Source organism: Echinops telfairi, unplaced genomic scaffold (assembly GCF_000313985.2).
Source record: "Echinops telfairi isolate 266 unplaced genomic scaffold, ASM31398v2 ScPeMD7_3533;HRSCAF=4204_0, whole genome shotgun sequence".
Classification (NCBI taxonomy): Eukaryota; Metazoa; Chordata; class Mammalia; order Afrosoricida; family Tenrecidae; genus Echinops; species Echinops telfairi.
The window spans coordinates 13,171,788-13,183,160 of NW_022107431.1; the positions used below are offsets into that span (position 1 = coordinate 13,171,788).

The 11,373-nt window shown below is 51.9% G+C and overlaps 1 protein-coding gene across 2 annotated transcripts in view; it reads right to left on the reverse strand.

The window, feature by feature from the left end:
• Positions 1 to 4,746: 4,746 nt before the first annotated feature.
• SCAF8 (SR-related CTD associated factor 8) overlaps positions 4,747 to 11,373 on the reverse strand; it is a 196,093-nt gene continuing 189,466 nt past the window's right edge. Inside the window, exons 21-22 of one of the 2 annotated variants that reach the window (XR_006680462.1) lie at positions 9,432 to 9,523; positions 4,747 to 4,849 (exon numbers count right to left, since the gene is read on the reverse strand). The gene's annotated coding sequence lies outside the window, so the exon portion shown is untranslated. Of the gene's footprint in view, positions 4,850 to 8,466; positions 8,499 to 9,431; positions 9,524 to 11,373 lie in introns of those variants that run through there. The other variant, XR_006680463.1, reaches the window with a different exon arrangement.

Sequence of the window (11,373 nt, forward strand, 5' to 3'; positions counted from 1 at the left end):
GTGCGGGGCTGATAAGATGACTCATGCCGGGTGCCAGCACAGTGCCCTGACCTACCAGGGACAGGTGCCCACTTGAAAAACTGCTAACACCATCTGCACATCACCTCTCTCAACTTTTCCAAAGTGATAAGTAGTCTTTATATTTTTATATATGTGTGTGTCTGTATATAGACATAGACACACACACACACACACACACACACACACACACACACACAGGTGCACCTGTCCCTGGTAGGTCAAAAACCAAACTAAGTAAAACTAAACCAAAAAACCCTTCTATCTTTTTGAGCTTCATGGTTAAAAATAATTTACATATCACCCTTTCGCTAGGTGGGCTCTAGAATCCAAAGGGATGTGAATGAACTATCTTGAGTGAACAGTGCTGATTCTAGCATTGTGAAAGCCTGAGACCAAGCTGGTCGTGTATTTCCATATCGTCAACCCACAGCCCTGTCAAGGACATTCTGACCATTCCTTGGTGTTGGATACTCTATTACTACTCACTGCCGTTGAGTCAATGCTGACTCGTAGCAAGTCCCTGTGGGCTTCTCATTCTGAAACTACTGACGGGAGTAGAAAGCCCAGTCTTGCTCCCCTGGGGCTGCTGGTGGTTTTGAACTGCCAACCATGTGGATTGCAGCCCGGCAAGTAACTACACCACCACACCACCGGCTCCTCAGTGTTTAACGAGTGGGCTCATACTCATTAGTCAATGAACGGCTCAAAGAAAGCAGGCTCAGTCACTAATAGAAGGAAGAAGACTATTACTCAACAAGAAGAAGGGAAGTGAAAATACTCAAATTGGAACCTGGAGGCATAATTAAAACATTTCTATATGATGAACCCCATTTCTTCTTTCCGTCTGCCTTTAAGCTCCTGGTAGCCAGTGATTGCATCGTATATGGGAGACAGGAACGGGGAAGAAAGGATAAAAGTCCAGCCCCAGTTTCAGGTAACTGCCTCCTGGAGCTAAGTTGACGTCCCTGGATGGGATAAATTGTATGGTTGTTGTTGTTGAGCACAACCAGGACTTAGCTATCAAGTCCCATTCAACACTTTCCAGATGAAGGGAGTGAGATCAGATAAAGAGCACATCACTTGACTAAGGTCCTCGACAGTCAGCTGAACATTTACAGGTGAACCTTTATCATTATTTATTGCTTTTCAAGTGGAGGCTACGTGGTGTTAAATAGCGCTTATCAGCAACCTGCCTGACAACAGTCCTAAAACACTGGGTTGTTTGACTTGACCACTTGATCCAGGGCTTTTGCACTGATTGTGACCATGGAAGTAAGTTGTCAAGGATTTCTTTTTTTTTCTTTTTTTTAGGTGTCAGTGAGTGAAGTTTATTTTACAGGCAATGAGGATTCCAGGCAAGTTTTCAAAATAATGTTTTTCATTTTTTACTACGTCTAATTTTCCTAGATTCATCCTTTGTACATCGCAAGTCCCGGTGATCACTTGATGTGTGCAGCTGTTTCCTCCCATTTTGACTTGTGCCTCGTCAGCAAATGAAGGTCCTGAAGACTTTATTCCCTCGGGGTTGACTCCATCCACGGCCTGGTCAACCCTACTTTGAGAGGCCGTTCTTCCTTGGTTATAATTTGAGTGCCTTCCGACCTCAGGGGTTCATTTTCTGGCATGATCCCTGACAATGCTCAGCTTCTAGTCATGAGGCTTTCAGTAACTGCCAGTGTTTCGATGCTAGCCAGAGGGTTCTCAGCGGCCCATTCCTTCTTCACCGTCTGTTCTCAGTCTGGCAGTTCTGATGAGACCTGTTCACTTTAAGTGACGATGCTGGTAGTTGGAATACCAGTGGCATTGCTTCCAGCATCACAGCAACACACAAACCTCCGCCGCATGACAAATGAACAGTCCAAGGGTGACTGTCCTTGAAGAGGAATAACAAAGAAAAATCAATGCATTTGAACTCTGGTGTTAGAAAAGAATATTAAACACACCGTGCACTGCCAAAAGAGTGAACAGATCTGTCTTGGAACAAGTACAGCCAGAAAGCTCCTTAGAGGCAAGGATACAGTTGTAGCCCTGGCGAGACTTCTTCTCCCATACTTTAGCCATTTTGTCAGGCGAGATGACTCTTCAGAAGGAGCGCTTACTCCCCAGAGAAAGACATCGTCTGAGGCAGTGAAAAAGAGGAAGTTCCTTGACCAGATGGGCTGACACGCTGACCGCAACAATGGGCTCAAACGTAACAACTGTGAGGCTGGTGCGGGATGTGTATGTGCACTATTATAACAGTGTCATGTTCTGTTACACAGAGAGTCGCTATGAGTCCACACTGACCCAACGGCACCTCCCAACATAAAACGACTGTGAATATTCATACTGCCACTGAGTTGACGCTGACTCGTCGTGACTATGTACGGTTTCCAAATTTCAACCCTCCCCTGAGGAGTGTGTTTGAACTGCCAACCTTTCAGTTAACACCCCAATGCCCAATATATGTGTGAGACAGATAGATAGATGCAGATAGACACTGTGGGTTTTACGTACCCCCCAAAACCTGGATATGATATGAGGGGGATCATGCATTTGGACTTCATTCCACCAGGTCAGGCTGTTAACCAAGCTTTCTATTTAGAGGTTCTGAAAAGTTTGCATAACAGTGTGTGATAAAAAAGGCCTGATTTGTGGCAGAAGGGGAACTAGTTTTGCCACAACAACAATGCCCCTGCTCACACAGCCATCTCAGTGTGTCAGTTTTGGGCAAAAAACAGCATGCCTCTCTTGCCCCACACACTTTCCTCATCTGACCTCACTCCGTGTGACTTCTTTTTGTATCTGTGAATAAAGGGAGACGTGAAAGGACAGCGATCTGAAGTCGTAGAAGAGGTGAAGAAAAAATCAAGGGAGGTGCTGTCAGCCATCCAAACAGACGAGTTTGAAAACTGTTTTCAAGAATGGAATCGCAGATTTGACGAACGTCCTAAGTGTAATGGAGAGTCCTTTGAAGGTGATATTTGTTTTGTAAAAACATTTAAATACATAGCTTTGGGGGGGAAAAATCCTCTTGGGGTGATTTTTATCCTTTTTGGGGTATTATTTACATATTTATATATATCCATATATCTCTATTTATGTAACTATCTATCTATAGCAGTTGCTGTCAATTTTAGTTCACAGCAACTCATGACGATTCCACAAATGTCAGAGCAGGACCGGGCTCCACAGGGTTTTCCATGGCTGGTGTTTGAAAGTCGATCACCAGGCCTTTCTGCTCTGGGTGGATTTGAACCGCCGACCTTTCAGTGAGAAGCCAAGCATATTAGCCATTTGCACCTCCCCGTGAGTTCATAGGGACACACACACACACACACATACACACACACACACACACATGTGTACACTAGCGGCAAGTACTATATTCACATTCATTTCCTTTCCCTTACTACTTGACACTGGGTGAAAGTCAAGTTCTCTGGTCTCAAGACCAAGCTAAATGCCATGTTCTGAACATGATAATGGAGACCCAGGGGCACAGCTTATTGAATCTCCACGAGGATGGGAATGAGCCCAGTTGGTATAGTTTAGCTCACAATTGTATCCCTAGCAACTCACATTTGCTTTGCACATAAAAGGTGCCTGCTAAGTAGAGGCTTATAAATGGATCCAGCACAAAGGAATATGAAATAATTGAGCATCTGAATAATGGCTCTGTCTAGGTGAATACCCAATGTGCTCACACAATGGTCTCCCCTGTACTAGAAAGACAATCGTGCCTGTGTTTAAGAACGTCACCTGCGAGCCCAGGGCTAAATAGAAAGCAAGCATGCCGAGTTTTCTGCAGGAAGCTAGCTTCTCCCCCGGGATCAGGCTACACTTCAGATTCCCCACATTTTCTGTTATGCTACGCTACGAGTTCCTGCAAGGCTCTGTGTATTTTAATCAAACTTCAATGAAGAACGCAGACTTTACAAACTTCCTCCTGGTTGGCCTCATGCTGCTTCAAAGCAAGGTATTAAAAATAAAACAACCACAGTGGTGGAGGCGGTATCTGATTTTCCCACACATTACAAGTTTGCAGCACACACACACACACACACACACACACACACCCCACAGCACAATCCTGACAAGGTCTCAGTCACCCCAAGTTGGTCCCAGAGCATGTATCACTGATCTTTTTTTTTACTTTCCAAATGTGGCCTTTGTGTCCTTTCAGTTGCCTGTTTCTGTTTGCACAGGAAAGCTGGGCCCGTGTGACTCAGGCCGTGGAAATGCCGGGCTTGGCAGCCCTCGTGGCCAGCTCCTCACACGGGCCCAGCACACGCCCGGGAGAAGTGAGGCCAGCGCTGGCAGCTCTTCGCCGGTGGCAACGGCAGTGGTCCCTGCAGCCAGCTGACAGGCAGCTTGGAGAGGGAGCTGAACTGGACCGACGTTGTCCCCAGCTAAACTCAGCTCAGAGAGGCCTCATCGTAACTCGGACGGCATCTGTGTGGACACTCATTTTCTTTTCTCTTCCTTCCTCCCTTCCATTCTTTCTCGCTCCTTTCCTCCTTCCTAGCGTTCTTCTCTCCTTCTCTGTCTTCCTTCATTTCCTCCTTCCATTCCCTTCCCTTCTCCTTGCTTCACCCCTTCCCCCACTGTGCATCTTTTGTGGAAAATAGTAACAAAAGGATTTAAAAATGTCCCAAAGAAATATTGAGTTGACAAAGGGTTCTAGACACTGGAAGGCGTTTTTCCCCTCGGAGTGGGTGCAAGGGTTACAACTTGCCTCTTTGTTGACCAGGTAAGTGACTTGGGAAGTTGCAAGGCCAAAGTGCTCACCAGCAGAGAGAAAGTTCTGGAGTCAGCCTTCAATGGAGTACCTGCAATACACGTGAATCTGAAAACACAACAGCAATAACACGTTACCTGATATGGTAAGCTGCATAATCCAAAGCTAAACCTAAACCCACCCCCTGCCCGGTACACGGTCAGTTCTGACTCAGCGCGCCCCGTATAGGGCAGAGGAGAAGGGAATCCTTCGGGCTTCAAAGACTAAATCTTTCCAGCCTCATCGTTCTCAGAGAGGTTGGTGGGTTTGAACCACTGGTGGGTTTGAACCTTGAGATTTGTAGTCTGTTGCTTAACCCACTGTGACTCCAAGCCTTGTTGGGGAAAGTGCATAATTCTGTGCTCGACAATCACAGTCTCAGGTACAACCCCAAGCAACTGCATAACCCCAAAGGGGCTGGTCAGATAACCTTGTCTGGATGATGCCTGAATTACTGACCATGGAGGACTTGTGGACTCTGAACACAATCAACACGTTCACCCAGCCTGCCGAGTATACCGTGTAAACATGGGGGAAATGCTGCTTAAACATTAAACAACATGATTTCTTGGACAATCCCCACCTCAAGTGAACCAAGAAACTCATTTGCCACCCACGCCCGTTTCAGCTACAAAACCACCACGGGCGGTCACCCCGCTGTCCACGGACACGTCCTGTGAGAACTGAACGGCGGGCTCCAGCCACACAGCCCTCAAGTTGACAGTGGGTTTTTCACTTCAGTCTTCCTGTTCCAAATCCCCAAGTCAGCAACTCCCCCACCGGGGCGTTTTCAGCGGGAAGTCCAGAAGGTTCGGAGAAAGCTCCAGGCGTGCTGCCTTTGTAGTAATTCAAAGCCACGCCGACGGCCCCAGGTCCTGGCTCTGCCATTTGGGAATGGCACGCTGGCGTATGGGCAGGTGGATGCCAGGCGACCGCGCCCTGAAATTGTCCTGCAGTGATTTACATGCGTGCCTGGGTCCCTGGATGCTGAAGAGATGGATGTTGCGCTAATCCGTCTTACAGTGGACTGCACGCACTTCCGGTCATATGAGTTGGCACCCCGGAGCATATTATCCAATCAGCAGCCAGCTTTCATTCTATGACATCGTTAAGAGAATGTACCACCGACTTTGGGGGAGTGCCATTTGCAGGGAGCCCGGCTTGAGCGGCTGTAGGCAGGCAGCTGGGCTAAGCTGCAGCTGCAGCAGGCTTGGTCCAGGGGTACGTGCGCGGTGGGAGCATCGGGCAGTGGCAGAATGAGGATCGTGGCTGTAGGCTCTGGGAGGGATCAGGGCGGCCCTGTCCAGGACACCTCCTGAGGGCAGGCCTGAGAAGCCCGGCTGGGGACCAGATGAGTCTCTGCTCTAAGATTCAGAGCAGGACAAGCAGGGAGGAAGGAAGCTGGACCATGGGCTCTTAGCGCTCCAGCGGGTTATGATAAGATGGGTGTCCAGGAAGGGGTAGGTAACACTCAATGTGGCATGCATGGGAGATTAACCGAGCAGCGAGGAGGCTGAGCGCAGACTGTTGGTGTGAGCCAGGGAGGTGCTGCGGAGGTAAGCTAGCGTCGCGCTGCACCAAGCAGAGGAGCAGGTTTGGAGAGGAGGAAGGGCTTTGGACAGAGGCATATCTGGACGGTCAAGGTGTGGTTGGCCTATCCTCTCTGTATGAGAGAAAGAAATGAGAGGACGTGGGTCCCCAGAGCATGGACCGTTCTTTCAACTCTGAGGGTGAACGGGTGGGTGCTGGTCCTCACCTGTGAAGATGTGTCCATGGGAGCAGCCAGAGCTGCTGGTGCTCAGAGAGGGACATGGCGGCAGCCGCATTGTGAATGCCGTCCTCTCCCCACCTGGGAACCACAACCTTGCTGGTCAGGACCCCACCCCAAGGATATTGGAGCAGGAGGTGAGAACATGGCGTGTGGGTCAGGAAACAGAGGCTCTGATGTCTCCTGGCTTGAGGGGAGGGAAGTTCAGGCCCAGAGGTGCCTCGGTGAGTCATCCCTCACACCCAGGGAAGGGTGGGGGGTGGGCTGGGGGAGGGTCCTCCCTCAATGCAGCCCTCACATGGCATTGTGAGGTCCAGGAGCATATACAAGAGCCAGGTTTCTGGAAACTTCTAGGCCTATAAGCTTAGAAGCCTGGGGATTCTACTTCCAAATAAAAAGTAGCCACAGAAACCCTTCCGACTTTATCAATTATGGTGCTTGCGCTCAACTTCCTTCAGCACGCTTTGCAACAACTTCAGGAAGGCCCGCTCGCCGTGAGCTGTTGGCACGATCTGCACACTGGGCTGCAGGGTGGGTGGTCTCAGAGTGCTTTGTCAGGGGGAGAAGCAAAGGCAGTTAATAAGTGGGGGCTCTTGGTCCCTACCTGTCTTCCTTACTCCATACACACCAACTCAACACCACAGCCACAGCCAGGCCACGAATGGGGATCCTCCATCTTACGGATCAGGACCGTAAGGTAAGAAGAGATTGAGTGCAAGGCCGCCCCATCTTTAAGTGGCAGATCCAGACAATCAGGCCCTCAAGAGCCCGTGGTGGTGAGGGGTAAGCACGCGATGGTCCCGACAGGTCAGCAGGAAATGACATGGCAGCCTGCTTTCGTCAGAATTTCTGTCTGGGAGAGCCTGCCAGGCAGCTCTGCTCGGCCCTCGGGGGTTCTGTGCATCAGAATCGAGCTGGCAGAAAGGGGCTGGTGTTCTGGGTCATCAGGTTCCATTGCCCGTGCCCTTGACCTCCACTACGGAGTGAACTGTGCCTCCCCAAGGTGTGGTAGAGGAGCCCGGTGGGTGTGGTGTTTACGTACGCATGGGACTGCTGTTGGAAACTCTTCCCGTCAAGAGTCACAATCTCAGAAACCCAGAGGGGCAGTTCTACCCTGTCCTGCAGGGTCCCCAGGAGTCGGAACTGACCAGATGGCAGCGAGAGCGAGAAATGTATGCTGGGATCCTAAACCCTCTCGGTGTGGACACCACCCGGTTTGAGACGTGGGCTGCCCTCCTTCAGGAGAGGCCCTCTCAGTGCAGGCATCATCTTCAGCTGCTGCATTGTTTATGATGACTCACGGTGGCGTGTGTGGTGAGAGCAGACCGGCTCCCATGGGCTCTCAAGGTGCTGGCTCTGGGGAAGCAGAGTGATCGGACGGGGGTCTTCATATGGACACCAGCCGACGGAGCCCTTAACGGCTGCACCAGGCCGTGTCTCGGTTATAAATTATAGACCAGAGACAACAGGGCCAGGTGCAGAGCGCCTTGGAACCCCGGAAGGCTGCCACAAGCCTGGGCCTTCCCCCAGAGAAATCCCTCCCTTCAAGCTGGTGCACAGAAGTGGGCTCCTAGTTCTGCACTGTGTAGACGGAGGTATCGGCTTACTACAGCCAAGCCACCTGTGGTGTTTTTGCGGGAGTTGGGTTCAGAAAGCAGGCCGTCCACAGAGCGTTGCTGCCTCCGGAAGGAGGACGCCTGCTCTAGAAGGGGATGCAGCCCAGCAGGGGAGAGAGACAAACAGAATCACCACGCTGACATCGCAGGGAGTGACATGGGCAGGCCACTCCGGTGGGTGCGGGGAGTGGCAGGGGCGGGCCACTGCGGTGTATCTGGGGCCCTGGGCACACAGGGGAGGCCAGCAGTCCGCCGTGGAGTCCTAGGAAGGTTCCCTGGGGAGTTTGCCACGAGTGCTCCCACCTTACGCAGTTCACCGAGTCTCCTGCAGCAGCTAGGGAAATAAGGGGCAGAGGCCACATAAGCGATGCCACAAAGCGACCTAACGGTCTGACGCTACCGGGCTGAGGAGGGTGTGCAGAGGTGAGGCTGAGGAGGGCCGAGGGGCCAGCTCCACGGACTGGGGAAGCCCTTCTTGGAGCTGGGTTTTGTCCTGAGGGAGACAGGGAAGTGACCCGTGGGCAGAGGAGGACAGGGGACAGGTAAGAAAGTTGACACACAGGACAGAGAGGGAGTCGCAGAACCAGTGAGTGTTGGCACACAGCCGTTTCTCCCAGTTCTCAGGTTTCCCCTGGGCATGGCAATGACAGGAGTCGCAGGCGTTGACTACGTGCACATTTGGAAAATGGCCTGCGGACTGGGGGCCTTTCTGTAACTTTTTTTTGGCAGGGCGGTGCACGAGCTTGGTCTTTCGAGAGGAACCACCTGCTGCCGCATTTCCTTTCCCATCCACAAATGCAGCGCCACAGAGCAGCAAAGGAGAAGCTTCCAGATGGCGACACTGGTGGAGAGGGCAGCCCTCCCACTAAGCTCCCAAATGTCTACAAAGGGAGCCCTGGCGGAGTGATGGCGACGAAGCCCTCCATGGCTAAACCACAAGGCTGGCAGTTCAAACCCACTCCCTGCAGAGGCTCACAAGGGAAAGGCCTGGCCATCCATTTGCCAAGGAGATCACACCCCAGAAACCACGAAGGTGGCGGGGGTGGGGGGTGGGGGGCCTGTGCTCTGCCACATGGGGGCACTGAGGGGTGGGCAGAATGGACTTGACTTTCCCCGACAACAATCTCTATCTGCAGAGACCAAGATGGCTAGAAGGTCCAATGCTGGGAGATATGCCCAAGGACCCCGCTGACTTCAGGCCAGCATGTGCACCAAGACTGTCTGAGGAGATGGCCGGGGCTGGCAGCAAGTGGAAGCGACTACTCACCTTCAGTTTTCATGGCATGGCTGGCGACGGAAGACGTCCCCCCTCTCCTAGAAGCGTGGGCGCTGCATCCACTGCCGAGGAGTCACGGGGCCCTGGGAGGAAGCAAGAAATCAGCGTGTTAAGGGGTTCATGGGTGCAGGGCCTGTTTACACAGCAGTCAGTCAACAAAGGCTCCCAGTTCAAGACCAGCCACAGTAAGACTGAGGATGAGGGGAGAGGGGGTGACATGCTGTGGTGAGTCATGCAGAATCCTGGGTGTTTTTCCTCTGTTCTCCTCAACTTGACTCCTCCTTAGTGTGGTCAAGAGACGGATAACGAAATCTTTACCAACATGTTTGACACGCAGAACTCAGGTAGATGGATTACACTGTCTGTGCTGGGTCACCCTCACCACTGTCCTGTCCTGCACGACTCCACTGCCACCAGTGGAAACTCAGTGGCCCCTAGGCAAGGATGCCTGCACTCTCCCTCCCTGAGCTTCAGTTTTGAGGTTTCACGCGTACATGGAGCAGCTACTCTGACCTCTCACCTTGGCTACAAGCTCGGCTAGCGCATCATCCACAATAAGAGAGCAAAACCAAACCGGCTGCCATCTAGTCAGCGCTGACTCACAGCGAGCGGCTGTGGGTTTCTGAGACTAACTGTTGACGGGAGTGGAAAGCCCAGTCTTTCTCTCTGGGAGCCCCCAGTGGTTTTGAACTGCCGACCATGTGGATCGCAGCCCAACGTGTAATCAGTAGAACCCCAAGGGCTCCATCATACACAACAGGAGCGAGTGATGATTCCAGGGAGACGAGGTTCTAGGCAGCCTCCGTGCTTGGTAAAGTATCGGGGCAGCGAAGAGGAGGACCTTCAACAAGATGGATTGACCCAGTGGCTGCCTCGATGGGCTCGAACATGAGAGTGATAGGGTGGGGCAGGACGGGGCAGTGTTTCTTCTGCCGGACAACATGCTAGCCACCACCAACATGCTACGTCCATAACGCTTTCACTGGAATGTTATCTTCTCGTCGGGAAACAGGCTCGAGCGAACGAACGCAATGAAAGGGCTCCACCATTCATCTTTGGATCACAGAATTTGGGAAGTGGATGGAATGCTGCTTTTCACTGACCAAGAAGGAAGCCAAGGGCCCAAGAGGCTGCCCTGCCCGCCAACCCAGTCCCCTAACAGTGGCGTCAGAAGTTCAAGTGCGCGTCCCGCCCCATGGGGTTTACTTTAGACGCCGTGGGTTTCAAATAATAGCTCTTTGACTCAGCGGACCCTCTAAATTTTCACGTGACTTTTAAACTTACTTCATCATCTTTCTAAACGTGGAAGTAATCTTCGTTTCTGTGCTGCAACGAATAACCAGCTCACATCTCCGTTTTTTTACGGGAGAAACGAGTCTCACAGTCACGAGACGGAGAACACGTGCCCCTACCAAAACCAGCCCCAAACCCACTGCTGTCAACTCGCAGCAACCCTACAGGACAGGCTAGAGCTGCGCCCGTGGGCTTCTGAGGCTGTCACTCTTTATGGGAGTAGAAAGTCTCGGCTTTCTCCGACGGAGTGGCTGGTGGTCTTGAACTGCTGACCCCAGGTCCTGCACTCTCCCCTCAAAGCACACAACCTCATCCACACATCACAGCCTCCCAAAGGTAGGCGTGGGTGCCGCTCCATTTTCAGCAGGCCACGGACCCTCTGCCGGGCTTTCTCCTCTATGTGCAGTGCAGGCTACATTCCAGGAACCAGGCCAGGTGCTCAGGGCACAGGGGGGAATGACCACACCACCCGCCCTCAGTGAGCTCACAGTCTAGTGGGGGAGGAAGGCCCTGAGGCAGGGGAAGTGGGGGGGGAGCAGGAGAATGAATTACAGTAATGTTGTTCAGACTAACAGCTTGTGACCCGTTAGAACACAGGGTCCCAAACTTGTCTTACTGCTCCCTCTTCGGGGCGGGGGGG